The sequence below is a fragment of the Rattus norvegicus genome, chromosome 8 (assembly GCF_021556685.1).
Source record: "Rattus norvegicus strain SHRSP/BbbUtx chromosome 8, alternate assembly SHRSP_T2T, whole genome shotgun sequence".
NCBI classification, from domain to species: Eukaryota; Metazoa; Chordata; class Mammalia; order Rodentia; family Muridae; genus Rattus; species Rattus norvegicus.
The window spans coordinates 100997798-101015764 of record NC_141541.1 but is presented as its reverse complement, the minus strand read 5'-3'; the positions used below and the strand labels follow the sequence as shown (position 1 = coordinate 101015764).

The window sequence follows — 17967 nt, the reverse complement described above, 5'->3', positions numbered from 1 at the left end:
ATATCATTTCTCTAATTTTATAGTTAGAACCCGAAAGAAAATCACTGCAAAGACAAAGAAACTTAAACCTGTGAACTTTTCAACTTTATGTTTCCAAAGCTGTGAGAGAGTCAAGAATTCGCTCACTGAGTATTTTTTTTCTTATTTCAAAATCTATACTATTGAAGGTTCCTTTTAAAAAAGGATAGGTCATATTACATGTTTCCCATTCTAAGATTTCCGGACTTGTGCTTAGGTAATGGTAATGCAAATCTACCTGCATATCTGTATGTGACTGGGGACATAAAAACAGTACAGCCATGATCTCATTTGTATTCAGAACATATTAATGTCTTTACTCATAGTTTTAAAACTACAGTTACGATTTGCAGAAAATTTCCTTCCTAGGCCTGGAATTACATCTCCTCATCTGGAACATGAGCACAGACCTGGGCTTTATGTCCTCTCTCTCTCTCTCTCTACAGCTCGTAAGTTGAATGGAAGTGTGCTTTGGGTCCAGCTGGATCGTAGTTCTTGTCTCCCTGCTTCCCAAGGCCTGCTGTGTAGATGCTGTTTTGTTTGCCATAATTCTGTGTTAATTTTGAAGTTTTCTGATTGGTAACCATTCCTGTCAGAATTCCTATAAAGCAAAACTTAAGTATGAAGACAATAATGGCATTATATCAAAACATGTGCAGATACACACATGTGCACATACACACACACACACACAGAGAGAGAGAGAGAGAGAGAGAGAGAGAGAGAGAGAGAGAGAGAGAGAGAGAGAGAGAGAGGCATGGGAAAAGTCCTGGAAATTTTTACTATATACCTTTGAATTCTTGTGTTCTGCAAAGAAGTAACCACCCACACAAGACATTCCTATTTTTCTTTTTGATAGTGATACTATAGAGCTAATAAAAATGTGCACCAGGAAACATCTATGTATTTACAGTGCAAGCTGAGAATTCCTAGCACACAAGCTGTTATGTATTAAACCGGAGCTGCACCTGTTCTCTTCACACTTGTGTCACGCTTTGGGGACCAAGAAGCAGATGGGGGCTGCCATCTTGTTGTGAGGTATTATTCTCTCCTGGCTACTGGTACTTGGATATTGCTGATCATGTCAATGAAACAATCTTGCATCTGCACAATTGGCTCAGGGGAAATATCTGCAATTCTATCACTGAGAAAGGTTTTAGAAGTCTGAATGTAATTAGCTGCTGGTTCCTGTTCAGCTGCTAATGTATGTGGCTTCTACAGGCATCATGGAGGAAGATTTTACATCTGAATCTTAAAAAGAAAGAGCGAGAGTAGGGGAAGGAAGTAAGAGAAAAAGAAAGAGAAAGAGACAGAGAGAAGAGAGGAGAGAGACAGAGACACACACACACACAGAGAGAGAGAGAGAGAGAGAGAGAGAGAGAGAGAGAGAGAGAGAGAAGAGAGAGAGAAGAGAGAAGAGAGATTTGTTATAACATTGGATATAGAGAAAAATCTTCCCTGACTAGAAATTCCATTTTCACTCTAGTCTACCTGGCAATTTTCTGACATGAAGCCAACCTGGACACATCTGTCCTCATGGAGCCGTCGTTCTGTTGATCTAGATGTAGTCACACTTGATCTCCTAAGTTAAGCTGGAAACCATGCCAAGAGCTATCTCACTATCTTTCTGAAGCAAACCACTCACTCCGTGGTTTGATTTAAAGGATTATCAAAAGTACATCTTGTTCCTACGTGCTCCCTTTTATTGATAATGGCAGGTACCCAGTCACTCTGCTCCTTGAATTATTATTGTGCATTGCTGACATACATTGTTTTACAAAGTGAAAGTTTGAAGCATCCCTTGTCATATATTTAATTAGTACATTTCATGACAATAGTCCCTAAAGATGATGATTCTCTTACATAGGTGGCTAAAGTCAATTGAACATTCTGGAAAAGATTCAACAATTATTTACTTATTTATTTATGGGTTTGTTTTTGTGCAGGGGTGTTTTTCTTGTACCAGGTACATAATATGCATGTACAGGCCAGAAGAAGAGACTAGATCCCCTGAGACCCAAGTTAATGATGGGTGTGAACCACCATGTGTATGCTTAGAAATAAACATGAGTTTTCAAAAAGGGCTCATAACTACTGGGCTATCTCTGCAGCCCCAGATTCAGTACTAAGTACTGTGCATATCATCTTCACAACTTGAGATATAGCTCAGGAATAGGTAAGTCACCAAGAATGAATAAAGCCCTGTATTTAATTCTGAGTAAAGCCAGGAAGTGCAGAAAGAATGAGCATTTATGACTCATGACGAGAGATCCATGCATCCGCACCCACAGGACGTTGGAAGGAGTTGATTCTAACAGTCACAGATGATGCTGGCAGGAGTTCATTACTTTTACAGAAGCGACTTTGGAGGTTGTGGAAACAGCAAGAGAGTCTGAATTGGAAGACGGGGCCAAATTGTACAACAGAAGTGATAAGACTTCAATAAGTGAAGAGCTGCTTGTTGAAAATGAGCAAAGGAAGTGGTTCTTGGAAATGGAGCTGAACCAAAGAACCTGGAAACAATGTTGAACTGAGGAACTGAGCTATTTCAGATGTCATGCAAATTTATCAACTTAGGCAGCAGCAAGGTTGAAAAGGATTGGCTCCAATTTGGAAAGACATTTCTCTCTGTATAACATGCAGCCACATAGCATCATCACCTACTATATTGAAATCTTTGATAAAAGAAAGTCAATGGATACAGCCTATTTTATTGTTTTATGTACAGAATTTGACACTGGATTTTAGCAAATTACCTGACAGCAGATTTAACAAGGCAAGTTCCACCAGCAGTGCAAAAAAGCATAGCTCCCTGAGGGCCCCGAGGGGTTCAGGGGCTCCGCAGACAGTGGTCTACCATGAATGGAACTCTTTGATTGTATGAATCACATAACTCATAGGACTGTTTATTGTAACACCTGCTATTTTTAATGTTTAAAAACTGGATGGGACCTCCAAACTTACCTGTCACCACTCTGATGGTAAATTTTATTTATCAATTTGTTAAGGCCATGGGACAAACACATAATTGAACTCATTAAGTGTTGCACTGAGCATGTCTTTGGGGTGTTTCTAAATGACCTTAACCTTCTTGCCTTTAGCTCGAGCGAAGCAGACCAAGCTCTCTACTGTAGCTGGGCCTCACTGAGCTTCAGCTTTAGATGAACAGAAAAAAATGCTGATCCCCTATCCCCACCCAGTAAGAGTCCTGCCTGTGTGGTCAATGTGCTTGACAAGCACCACTTAACTTTTAACTTTATTTTTTGAGAATTTTATATATGTATACAATGAAATTCATATTTATCTTTATTTCCCAACTCTCCCATAGCTCTTGCAACCTCCACCCTCCCAACTTCATCTTTTTTTTTCTAACATGCACCAATTAGGGCCGCCCGTGTGTACGTGGATATGGAACCATTTTCCCTGGAGCCTCGGAAACCTCCAACTAGTCACATCCTCAATAAAGAATGATTGTCCCTCCCCAGAAACTATCCACTGGCAATCACTCAGTGTTTAACGGAGCCCTGAGATCATCTACTCCATCATTGCTGGGATTTTGGCTAGCTTGATCTTATGTAGGTCTTATTCTTTACCCTCAAACTCTAACACCCCTTTGTCGGTCTCAAATTTGCCATTTGAACAAAAACTGCACGCCTTGACCCCCTACCCTTGATTATCACGCCTTGACCATAGATCCCAGTGTCTGTCAATTTTCATAGTCAGGTTAGCCAGTTTCATACACTAATCATGTGTATCTGTGAATCTCACTTATTATTGCTTCTGTCTCTTTGTGTAATCCTAATACCGTTTATGTTTTCCTTCTGATCAGATTTTAATGGTTCTTCACAACAAAAACAACAACAGACCTTTCAGACACACAGAAAAAAATGTGGTGAACTATCTAATATTAACTTCCTGGTCACCCAAGTAGAGCTAAGTATGGCTTCCATCTCATGGAGTGGGACTTAAATCAGATAATGGTTGGTTACTCCCACAAGCTTTGTGCTACCATTGCACCAGCACATTTTTCGAGTAGGTCAATTGTGCAGATCAAAGAGTTTATCGCTGGGTTAGTGTTTACTGTTCCTCTTTGGTAACTTGTAGAGTACTTTCAAGTAAAGGTTCTAGAGAGGCATTAGCTAGACTTCTACTAGTTCAATAAGTTGTGTAGGTATTGTCTTCAGCAATGGGATTTTGCCTTCATTATATGGAGAGTAACCAATAACTTAGAGAATAATCTAAGTTGTCTGAAAGTTCCTATAGGAACCCTCTGGTCAAGACTCTATTAGATGTAATACATTTTTATTATTGGAAGCTTCATTTGGTGAGGAGAGATGTTCACTTAAGGCTCTATCTCTCATTTGGTGATTTCATTTAGAACACAATGTACTTGTGTGTGTATGTATGTATATGTGTATATGTATGTATGTGTGTATGTATGTATGTATGTATGTATGTATTTAAGTAGTTTGTAAGCTTGCATACAATCCCTTAGTTTTAGCTTTCATCCCCCTTTCTCTCCCTGTTCCTGCTTTATCTTCCCATTCCAACTCCTCCACCTCTCATCTTCTTAAACTATTCTATTTCCCCTTCCTAGGGATATCTACCTCTCTCCTAGTCCCTTACTATCTAACCTCTGTGGTTCTATGGTTTGTAGCTCACTTATAAATGGTTTATCAGCTAACATTCACATTGTCTTTCTGGGTCTGAGTTACTTCACTCAGGATGATTTTTCTAGTTATGTCCATTTGTCTATGAATTTCATCATTGCGTTTCTACAAGATTTCATTGTATAAATGTACAACATTTTCTTTATCCATTCATCTGTTGGCAGACTTCTAGGTTCTTTCCAACTTCTGCTATTATGAATAGGGCAGCAATGAACGTGGTTGGAACAACTGTATATGTAGGAGGATGAAGTGCCATTTAGGGCATATGTCCATGAGTGGTGTAGCTGGATCTTGAAGTGGATTGATTCTCATCTTTCTTATGAACCACCACACTGATTTCCTGTTGATGTAAAAGTGTGTAGCCTTACCAGCAATGGATGAGTATTTTCCTTACTACACTTCCTTGCCACCATGAGCTACCACCTGTTTTATTGATCTTGGCCATTCTGATTGGTGTCAGATGAAATCTCAAAGCAGTTATGATTTACATTTTCCTCATGACTAAGGATGCTAAATTTTTCTTTAAGTGCTTCACAGCCATTTAATTTCCTTCTTTTGAGAATTCTGTATAGATCTGTAACCCACTTTTAAACTAAATTGATCGTTTTCTTGCTGTTCAGTTTTTTTGGAGGAGATTCTTCATGTGTTTTGGATATTAGGCCTCTATCAGATGTGCAGTTGGGAAAATATTTTCCCATTGTAGAGCCTGCTGAATTTTCCAAATAATGGTGTCCTTTGCTGTAGAGAAGCTTTTAGATTCCATGAATTCCTATTTATGAAGTGTTGTTGTTAGTTTTGGAAAGTCTTTTCTTGTGCCAACAATTTAAGGCAATTCCCCACTTTCTCTTCTCTTGGGATCAGTGTATCTGATTTAACGTTTAGGTCTTTGATTCACTTGGAGTTGAGCTTTGGAAAGGATGATTCTTCTATCTGCTGCCATCCAGTTCAACCAGCTCCATTTGTTGAAGATGCTGTCTTTTTTCCAGAGTGCATTTTTGGCTTAATTTTTTTTATCAAAAATAAGGCATCTACAGGTGTGTGAATTTATGTCTGAGTCTTCAATCTACTTCACTCATCCACATGTCTGTTTTTGTGCCAATACCATGGAGCAGTCCAGTTATCATTCAGAGATGTTTTAGCTATTCTTGTTTTTGTGTGTGTATGTGTTTCTCTATGAAGCTGAAATGTTTCTTTCCAGATATGAGAAAAATATTTTTGGAAGTCTGATGAAGATTGCATTAAATCTGCAGATTGCTTTCAATAGGGTGGCCCTTTGTACTATATTAATCTTACCAATCCATGAGTGTAGGGAATCTTTCCATCTGCTGATAGCTTCTTCAATTTCTTTCTTCAATGCCTTAACGTTTGAATCATACAAATCTTTCACTTTCTTGGTTTATTACCCAAGATATTTTATATTGTTAAAGCTATTTAGAAGGTCTTGTTTCCCTGATTTCTTTCTCAATTCCATTTGTCATTTTATATAGGGGATTTAGTGATTTTTTTTTTCTGTTAAATTTGTTTCCTGCTACTTTACTGAAAGTGTTTATCAGCTTTTGGAGTTTCCAGGACAGGTTTTTTGTTTGTTTGTTTGTTTGTTTGTTTGTTTGTTTGGGGTTTTTGGTTTGTTTCTTTCTTTTTTGTTGTTTGTTTGTTTTTTGTTTTTTGTTTTTTGTTTTCCGGAGCTGAGGACTGAACCAGGGCCTTGCGTTTGCGAGGCAAGCGCTCTACCACTAAGCTAAATCCCCAACCCCTCCTGGCCAGGTCTTATTAGCCAAATTCAACCATTAGCTGTGCATTGCTTTATAGTGGTTCTGAGACAATACTACCCCTTGCTTTTAGGCACAATTCAGCTCATTGTAATAATAGGACAGGCGTTCTTGTTTTCTCATTAGCTATTGTCTGAGAACAATTCACAGCTTCTAGAAATAGCTACCATTTTGATTAGTTTTATACCTTCATTTTTCACTTCCAAATTCCCAATTATTTTGAGTTCGTCGGGAAAATTGAGAATATCCTCATCGTAAGTCGTTAACACCTCCCCAGAACGTGGACTCTTGGTCTCCATTTGGCATTTGTCAGTGCATCTTTGCAGCCGTTAGTCTCAAATTCAGAGGTTGCAGGGGCCAAAACCCTGCCTTTTACAGCAAGGTAGAGTTATCTCAGCAGCCTTATCAGATATGTTCATGGAGAGTTGTATCTTTACAAAGGAAATTCATGTATTATGATTCTTTGGCAAAAAAAAAAAGTAAGGCTCAGTGCATGAAACTGTCTCAGCCAACTTCATCTGAGGAATGTTTTATAAACTATGAATTCTTAAGTTGTTTAAGGCTCATTAGGCAATCTTCCAACAAGTGGACTTCCTGAGATTTTACATACTGCAGAAGAATTTGCTGACCTGAATGTACTGATCTTCCCCTCTAGCTTGTATACATCATTGTGAATATTTTTTTTACACAGCTAGGTGAGCAAGATCACGAGCTGAGAGAGGGACGGACGCAAGCTGCAGTGGATTCGATGCTTAACAGCTCGCAGCCCCTGAGCAGGCCTCTAACTAAGCCTGCAGAACATTCTAGCTACTCGTGTTTCTGCTCAATGAGCCTCTCAGACCTCTAACTACCTTTCTTAAGTAGAAAGAGGTCTTCTATTCACAGTACCACCTGGAGGCTTGGTGAAACTGCAGTTCTACTCCAGACTGACTGACCCAAAACCTTAACCTGAATAACAATTAAGAGGCATTGCTCTAAGAGAAGCTGTTGTTGAAAGACAGGTATTAGCATTTGGCATTTGGGAACTTCTTCAGAACCTTTAGGGTCTCCAGTGAAGATGTACTCAACCAACAGCTTTTGAGTGTGGCCTAAAATCTGTTTTTAAAAACACTTCAGATGATTCTGGAACAAACATATGAATGAATGGAGAATTCTAAAACATTTCATACTAGGGTTACTTTGATTTTTAAAACTTTCTGAGAACCCTAATATATTTCATCAATTAAATATATGTGTCTATGGGTAGGAAGTAGACATGCTTACTTCTAGGACACTGCAGATATTTCTAAGTGTCAATTTCAGCAGAATTTCTCTATGTATCCCTTCATATTGGAATTATCCAGTTGATATTAGCACTCCTTGGTCAGAGATATTGGCTTGAAAAGTCTGAGCAGCTAGATTGTTTTCACTTTCCAAAATCTTAGTATTTTGGTTATATTTTGGATTTTCTAGTTATTTTTCTCAATGTTTTGCCCAAATACCTGACACATAGTTCAGAATGACAGTGTGCCCCCCCCATTTTACCTGTATGATTATGGACTTTTATAGAAGTCATTAGCATAATTACACTCCATTCTGACTTCCTTGAGTTGTAAACTAAGGATGTGGATTTTTAGCTTAAATAAAAGAAATCAAAAGGTACAAAAAGTAGAGTAAAGGAATGATAAGAAGAATAAATTCATAGATTAGCTCTTTGTTAATGTGAGAAAATACCTGATAGAAGCAACTTAATAAATAAGTGGTTTATTTTGGCACAAAATGAAAGAGTACAGTCCATCATGGTGTGGGGTGAGCTGAAGAAGCCCTGATAGAATACATGTTCAGACAAGGACCTATGCCTCGGACCCTAAGAAATTGGCAAAGCCTTCCTCTGGTCCCTATGGGCATGCTGACACAGCGAAGAGAAAGCTTCAGTCCTAACTTCCTCCTTTCAAGTGTTTGTTATGGTATAATTAAAATATGCTTTCTTTTACTACACGTGGTGCCTCATGGTATATGTTAGACAATTTCATCTCAGTCAACAAAGCATCTCTTACCCACTAAGCTCCATCCCATATCACACTGCTGATGGCTACTCTCTGAGCCTAGCAACAATCTCTCTAACCATCTAGTTTCCAAGACAGGTTGCTACCATGCCAGACATACACATCCGAATTCCATGGCGGCCCAGTGTGTCTAGCCACCACGTACTCTCTTGAACTCAATTAAATCACCACATGAAAGAACACACAACACAATAACCTCTGATCCAATTGATAAGATATAATTGCCCACCTAGACATACAAAACCCTGTACACATCCATCCCTTAAGAATATTCATAACAACCTGTAAATGTGCAGAGAGGAATCAACATCAGCCTCCATGTTCTCCCAGCTGCTTCTCGTCTCCCTAGCTCCAGTCTCCTCCTCCTCCTCTCTAAAACTTTTCTCCCACCCATCCTTCCTTTTTGCCCAATGACAGGCCTCTTTCTATGTTGTACCTGTCTTCACCTGCATAGTGATATCATCCTACATGTGTTTCTAGCCTGAGATGGCTCCTCTCCTAAAATCTCCCAGAGATCAGGTAAAGCCACCTTCTGCTGTCCCTAATAAATGTGCCGATATTCTGAGTTGTTGCAGAGTTGAAGCCACTCCATCAAAGTGAGCATGGCCTATCCAAAGCAAGCTTTTCTGTATATCTCTGTCCTTTCTTCATCCCACCTTGCTCTATTCAGTTGTCTTGGACAAGGTGATACTGGACAGAGGATTGATGAAAAAATCATGGTGGTGGGAGTGAGGCGACTGTTCACATCATATCCTCCATCAGGAAGCAAAGAGAGTTGGATGCTCGTACTTAGCTCATTTCCTCCTTTTTATTCAGTACACGACCACAGCCCAAAGTGTGATACAATTCACATTTAGAATAGTTCTCACTTTAGTTAACCTAATGCAGATAATCCTTCATAAACATGTTTTACTCCTTAGCAATTCTAATTCCTGCCAAGTTGACAGTCAGTATTAACCATTACAAATCAGTCTTTATCAACAAAATCTGAATCTATCAGTTTTGAGCCAAAACCTTCCATGCTATCCCCAGAGACTCATGACTATCTCATAATGTAAAATGAATTTAGTCTAACTTCAAAACTATGGTCAGGCATCTTTTAATGGTGGACGTCTGACTAATCAAAGAATAATTTGCATTCCTTCAACATAGACTGGCATGTTCCAGAAAAATGGAGTAGGACCACAGCAAAGAAAAATTAGCCAAAGAAAAACCAGACTCGTAAAAGAAAATATCAAATCCTAGGATCCTAAGTTAAAGCTAAGGCTCATGATGACATCATCTTGGCTCTAAAAGACTTGAGTATTTCCTTCCAGCCTTTCTGCCTACAGAATGCTGAATGCACAGCATCTGTCTTAGATCATTCTACTTTATGCCTGCAGCTTTCCTCATAGACATCCTATTGAAGGGCTTTTCCTTGTCATTTAGGTTTCACCTTCAAAGTTTCATGCAATGGCTTCTCAGGGCCTGCCCAAGGGGACGCACACGCTGCTATAACCCCCAAATGCCCATTGAACCGTGATGGAAAAAGATGACTCCCTCAATCTTGCATCTTTTATACTTGCAAAACTAGTGTCATGTGGATGCTGTTGTCAAGTTCCAATGCAGCCCATCCTCTGTGTGCAACCCCCTTGAAAACTTTCCATCGATTGCTTTCAACTAGGAAGCAGCCTTTCCAGCAGCATCCTCCATCTACACTCTCTTGTTAAATGAATTTGAATTTTTACAAACTGAAAGCTTTACTGGGTGAGATCTTGCCCTCAGGAAGGCTTCCCTACTGTTTTGCACTTAGCAGGAGCTGTCACCCGAGCAACTGCTCTCTCTTTTTTTAGAATGTGCAAAGGTTGCAAGTTGCACAAACTTTTCTTTGAAAGCATGCATTTTTATATCTTTTTCCTACTTGTTCTTTTTCATGGGAGGCCTGAAAAAAAGTGATGAACAATAATTATGCTTCAGCCTGGATTCTTTTCCGTTTTGAAATATCTCCCACAAAACCCATTAACCTATCTCTTTTAAATTTCGCCCTATTCAATTTCTCAAGATACAAATAAATGTCCCTGGATTCTTTGTCAGTACATTACACAAATAACAAAGTCCATGTCTTCATAGCTCCTTGCTCCCTTCTGAAACCTCATGTACTGAGACTCCACTGTCCTCATTCGATTTTGCTAAACTTCCAGAAAAATGATCAATTAAGCTCTATTTGCAACGTCCAAAGAATTAACAAAGTTACCATTTAAAAATGTCATATACGGGGCTTGGGGATTTAGCTCAGTGATAGAGCGCTTGCTAGGCCCTGGGTTCGTTCCCCAGCTCCGAAAAAAAATAAAAAAGAGAAATGTCATATACATTTTTCACATCATTGACTCATCAAAAAATTTTTAAAATGTGAAGTAAAGGGGGCAAGTGGAAATCTTATATAATGTGTATATATATATATGTATATATATACATACATACATATATGTATACATACACACACATATATACATGTATGTATATATGTGTGTGTTTATGTGTGTGTTTGTGTGTATATGTGTGTATGTATACATATATATATATATAGATATGTATGTATGTATGCATATATAATGTTTCCATATCAAAATGGTGCTAAAACAAACAACTGTAAAGGATTACTAACTTCTTTTTATTGTAACTCCACTGGAAAAAAGTTAATCATACTTTTCACTATTGAAGGAAAAGCATCACAGACTCAATAAAATTGTCATTTTAAATATTCTTCAAATAATTCCCTACTATGATTCAGAGAATCTCCAACATTTGTCGGGGTTTTATTTTTAAAAATGGAGCCACATTAGATAATATTTAACAGAAAATAATTCTGAAAATTTTGTAAAATTTTCCTCTTTCTCCTGCCTTAACTTTTGTTACTCTTAATACCTCCTGATATATTAATATTCTCCGGTTTTAGAAAAATCCTTCCCTTCCAAGTTTAAGATTACATTTAACATCAACTAAAAGGACAGTTTTCTCCCAGTTGCCAGCCAAGTGATTTAGAAACATCTAGAAGCAGTTCCTAAGAATTCAAAGCACATAGCATTAGTCCTGCTTTGAATGCTTAGTTCATTTTATATCTACAAATGTCCCCCTTCTGTCTAACATGGTGAAGAAGATAAGGAGAGAGAATTGGGTACCATACATATCCACTCTTTCACATGAAATTGTTGCATCTTCCTGGGCACATTCCACAGTAAGATTTAACTTGCAATTTTATATCCAGCATGCTTACTGATATTTGGGCAGTCTTGTACATTCCCAGTGCCCACGCAATTATGCATGTGCAACATATTTATAAACAAAGAAAAGGCAATAAATTCCAAACTATGTTTTGTTTTGTACCCATATCTGGAAATTTCATCTTACCCTGTCTATCTACCTATATACTTTCTACCTCAAATTGTACGTGTGGTAATTGATGTAGACGTAATCTTGGCCAAGTTAATTTCAGGAGTCACTGAAGTTTTGAGCATAAGATAGCTTCCCAAATTAGCAAGCAAAACACTATCTAAATTACTTTAGTTAAAACAGCACCTTTAGTAGTTTTATGTTTTAACTGAACCAACTGCCAGAGAATGTGGGAGTCACTGAACCAATACAGGAGCATTACCAATTAGCACTTTCACAATCTGTGAGCAATTTGGAAACTGGTCTACAAATGTAGAAAGAACACTAAGTATGCTTAAGAAAGTGCTGTTTAACAATCCCCAGAGTGCCTACTCTGCAGGTGTGGCTTATTACTGCCACATAGTAATGCTCGGTCACCTAGACCACAGAAGGTTGATCTTGCCTGTGAAAATCCTCACATTTATTGTTGTCAGTAAAAATTTGATTCATCTATATTAAGGAATATTGGTTAAGCACGGATGCATATAAGACTATTTACATAATGGATGTATCAGGGCCACAAACTGTTTCCTTTTATCGTGTAAGCAAATTACGGTTGGGTCTACTGCACTCTACATGTTCAGAGTCTACCCCAATCCCCACAACTCCAAAGAAGCATGGGTATAAAGACAACTCTGTCTAGCTTTAAGTTGGTAAGTTCTCAAAGTCATAGAACAGAAAGGCAACAAATCTGTTTGGTCTTGGAAGAAGACTGTAGGGATAGATGGGATGAGACTCAGTTGGTCTTGGAAGACAATGGTAGGCATAGATGGGATGAGACTCAGTTGGTCTTAGAAGAAGATCCTAGGCATAGATGGGATGAGGTTCAGTTGATCTTGGAAGAAGACCCTAGGGATAGATGGGATGAGGCTCGGTTGGTCTTGGAAGACAATGGTAGGCATAGATGGGATGAGGCTCAGTTGGTTTTGGAGGACAACAGTAGGGATAGGTGGGATGAGGTTCAGTTGGTCTTGGAAGAAGACCCTAGGGATAGATGGGATGAGGCTCAGTTGGTCTTGGAAGAAGACCCTAGGGATAGATGGGATGAGGCTAAGTTGGTTTTGGTGGACAACAGTAGGGATAGGTGGGATGAGACTCAGTTGATCTTGGAAGATGACAGTAGGGATAAATGACATGAGGCTCAGTAGCTCCCACGCAGCAGCCACTGTGAGCTTCTTCATTCTGCTTGCACCCCTCACTTGAAGTAGCTTTGAAAGGAAGTTTTGTTGCCCTGAGTTCACAAATGAGGATTCTTTGCTTTGTCCTACAAGTTAGTTTATCAGCACACAGATGGAACACATTTTAATCCAGATGATATTAATATAATTAAACATTTTAAAGATAATTTTAATATGTACTAAAGTTACAAAATTTCTACTGTGAAAGGCTCTATCCTATGGTTAGGATGTTCCTCAATAGAGTATGTACTTAAACTGCTATGGAAAATGTTCTTCTTTTTTTTAAAGAGAATTAAATTGTTTATTGAATACACATGATAACGGATGACACAAGTTTCAATCCCATCTGTTATTTTATTTGATACCATTATTCAATTTTGATATTACATAGGGTGTGCAGACAACCATTTTATAACCAAATTGTGACCTGGCTTGGGTGGCCCTTTCAATGATGAAATCATTAAGTTACAACAGTAACTATCAGTTTAGCAACACCAAGGTTTTTGAAGATAATGACTTCTCCACTCAAGCAACCATAAATAAATTCCAAATGGAACTTGGAAGGAATTCCAACTTCACACTGTTGGGAAAATTTACCAAGATGGCTTCAGAGTAGACTAACTTTACACAGCGCATTAAAAAAACATAAAAAAGACACATTTATTCAGAGTCATGCTCAGACTTTTACATTTAGCAATCAACAGCAAGGGTGAAAAACGTCTACAGTAAAAGTCTTTGTTGAAATGCTTTCCACTTTCCACAGGACAGAAACTAAAATAATCTGTTATACAATTAGTCACAGATATAGTACTGGAGTTTTTGCTCACACACATGAGTATTGTCTAAAACATGTCTTCTTTTGCTAGGCCTGCCACCGCTGTGCTGAGTTCACAAATCGGTTGTAACCTCCTGTCACTTCTCTGGCTCTCCTCTCCTGGTAAGCTTTGTTTGCTGGCTGTAATAGGAACCTCCTGCCACTGCCATAGCTACTGCTGCTGTTGGAACCCCAGAGCCACCTTCGTTTCCTGGTTTAGCAAAGTACTGGCCTCCCACCATAAGGGCCAGAGCCCCTGCCTCCAAAGTTTCCTCCCTTTATCTGCCCAAAATTTGACAATTGTTGTAATTGCCAAAATCATTGTAGCTTATACCATCTCCAAAACTGATTTCATCATTGTCAAGTCCTTTATAGCCATTCCCACTGCCACCATATCCACCACCACCATGGCTGCCACAAAGTTACCATGACTACTGAAGTTCCCTCCTCAACCAAAATTGTCATTGCCATCAAAACTGCTTCCACAACCACCACCAAAGTTTCCAGAAATACTTCAACCTCTCTGACTGGATGAAGCAGTAGCCGTCTCTTGCTTCAAAACAGCCTTTCTTACTTCACAGTTGTGGCCATTCACAGTATGGTATTTCCGAATAACAATCTTATCCATAGTCATGGCCATCAGAGGTGACAAAAGCAAAGCCCCTCTTTTTTCCACTGCCTCTGTCAGTCATAATTTCAATCACCTCAATTTTCCCATACTGCTCAAAATAATCTCGTAGGTGATATTCTGCAGTGTCTTCTTTAATACCACCAACAAAGATCTTTTTCACAGTCAAGTGGACACCTTGTCTCTGAGAAACTTCTCTTGACACAGCTCTCTTAGGTTCCACAGCTCGTCCATCCACCTTGTGTGTTTTTGCACTCATGGCAGCATCCACTTCCTTCACAGTGGCATATGTGACAAACCCCCAAACCCTGGATCTCTTGCTGTTTGGATCTCTCATTACCACACAGTCAGTGAGTGTTCCCCATTGCTCAAAATGGTTCCTTAGATTCTCATTGGTTGCTTTGAAGCTCCGCTCTCTGATGGAGAGTTTCCACAGCTGTTCTGGCTCTTTGGAAGACTCTGACTTATACATGATGGCAAGGTGATGAGAACCTTCAGTGACGCTTCCTCAGCAGCATCAAAGAGCAGCCAAAACAAGGTATTCTGACTTGTCCAGTATTACACACATTTTATGGCTGAAGGTGCTGTGTACATAGTCATATTTTCCAATCCAATGGGAATTTGGGATGGGGGGTTAAATTTTCATGTAACGCTGCCCATTTTCATTGCTTTCTTTTTCCTACAACTTGAGGGACCTTTTTGCCGTTCAAAATAAATGTGCTGTTCTTTGACTGGAAATGCTAAACTCTAAACCACAATATGCTGTGGTTCAGAAGAGAAAGTGTGGAAGAACAGCCTAAATGGTAGTGTGTGTTTTCTTTGCATGCGAAAATGGAAATGTCATGTTGACCCGAAGAGTCTCAAATCCCAGTCCAAAACAGTCTTGAAACCTCTGTTTTTGTCGCGTCTTGTCCTGAGTTGACCTCAAAATGATGAAAGAAATCTCACCAATTAGTAACAGGAGATATTACAGATAATGCACTGAAGCAGGAAACAACCCCAGTACAATTTATAAACGTCCTCTGCAAGCTGTCCAGCAATGTATCAAATGTAATACTTGAAAACCATCCAGCCATTGCAAAAGCCAGTCTTAATTCTAGAAAATTTTCCAAGTGTTTTGACCAGGCAGATGCTGAAGCCGAGGCTCACTGAAAATGAGAGGGAGCAGAGTTTCCATCCAAAGATTCTAGAAAAGTTTCCAGGTTTGCAATATTTGAAATTCAACAATTAATCAAGATTCAATTGAGTGTTCCAGTTCTCAAAGGCTGTGTAAACAAAACAAAATTATTGTAAAGAAATAACCAACAATACTTCTTGAAGTTTAACTTCTGCCCGTCACATAAATTAGCAATCATATTTGTTAAATATTTCAAGACAGGATTATTCACAGTACAATTTTATAAGTTCTAAATATTTGCCACATCTGAAGTTATTGTGTGAAAACAGCACAGACTAAAAATACTTTGTTCACAAAAAATATAGCATATTTAAATAGACCACAATATGACAAATTCTATTTTGACTTTCACTGTCAAAATAATCAAATATCCTAGGTCATAAATGAAGTATATTGTTAACTTTATATTTTCATGTGATGGCATTATTTTTATAATTACCAGATTTAGAATATCATCATGAAAAAGGTGAAAACTCTAAATATACCCATTGCAAAGTGTATTGTTAATTTGTCACTCCTAAAAGGTCCTACTTGTTGATTTGTAAACAATACATGCCATATATGTATAAAACTCAATAAACTTGCAGGTGTGATGAGACACAAGTTAATAAATCTCTGGGAGGTCACGACTACTCTGGTCTACATAGTGAGGTCAACATCATCAGGCAAGGCTATATGGCAAGACCCTGTGTTGGTTTTAGAGAAAACATCCTATTCAGTTATACCTGTCTCTTAAGGGTTATCTGTATAGTATTTGTTATCTTATAGTCTTGAGGTTCAGAGACTCAGAAGTGAAGTCTTTTGGAAGTGGAAGTCCAAATCTACTGCTTCTTAACTCCTTTCATAAAACACCTTACCTTTCTATTCTCTGATATGAGAATATCAAAAGGCTGTGTTATGGCTCCTGTGAAAATTATTTTCCTTTAAAAGTGGTTTCACAATAAAATTTGTCTATAGCTCCACAAAGAAATCTCAGAGAACTTTATTTGTGACCCCACCTCACACTGGGTTATTCTGCATACTGTGTAGTCCTAGTGCACATAGAAATACTTCATTATGACTGTGTTGAAAGCTACGAGGATTTTTCATACAGTAAACAACAGAGATGACAAGAAAACCACAGAATGCACTGTTGCTGGCAGTAAAGAACACAAATTTTGTTTACATTTTCCCTCTAAGAACAGCTAGTGTAATCCTATTCCTGGGAGACTGACATTCTAATAGTTGCAGAAAGTATCAGCAAATACAGGCAAACTGAAACAACGGCCTGTGTTCTAGTTAACAACAATAAAATAAAGCTGGATAGCAACAGCAATAGAAACCACAGGTTGTATACAAACTCACGGGAATAAAATAACACACTATTGAACAATAATCATGAAATTATACAACTTATGAAAAATGTAATAAAATATACAATAATAAATTATATATACAATAAATTATAGACAACCAGGAAATTTAACAATAATCAGAAAGAAATAAAGGAGGGAATTTAAAATTTCTAGAATTAAATGAAAATAAAAATACAATATACTGAAATCTATAGAGCACAATGAAGGTTGTCCCAAGAGGAAAATGGATGGACTGAATACCTACATCAACAATATTGAGATCTGAAAATAATGATTTAAGGATGCTTTTAAAGACCTTTGAAACCAAGAATAAACAAACAATAAACTGGAAAAGGTAATTAAGACCATGGCTGAAATTAAGGAAGTAGAAATAAACAAAACAAAAACAACTCACAGTGAAATGAAGAGTTGGCTCTTTGTAATTATTAATGTATTAACAAACTGTAACCAAACTATCTAAAAGGAAGAGAGATAGTATCCAAATTAATTAAATTTGAGATAAAAGGAGAGACATTAAAAGAGGCACTGGGGAAATTTAGATAATCATCAGAATTCTAAAAAATGTATAATTTATCAATTGAGAATATTGTGAAATATATTTTGATTATATTTACCATCCTCCCTCAGCACCTCTCAGATCCACATCATTAAAGAAAATCAACTCACCCTTTTTATCTATCATTGCCAATAGTTCCTCAGCTCATGTAAGCTGTAGCCACTCTTCCCCCATGTTTTCAGTTTCTCTAGTTTGAGCTTACATAGGGCTTGTAAATGCTACCACAATCCCTATAAATTAATATGTGAAATTTCCCTGTTGTGTCCATAAAAGCGCTGTTTCCTTGGAGTTATCCACCACTTCTTTGTCTTATAATCTTTCCTCTCCCTCTTCCTCAAAAGAAAGTCTT

General features: G+C 38.0%; 1 pseudogene; it reads right to left on the bottom strand.

Moving 5' to 3' along the window:
* Positions 1–13880: 13880 nt before the first annotated feature.
* On the bottom strand, positions 13881–15094 carry LOC148004301 (heterogeneous nuclear ribonucleoprotein A1-like 2; annotated as a pseudogene).
* Positions 15095–17967: the final 2873 nt, after the last annotated feature.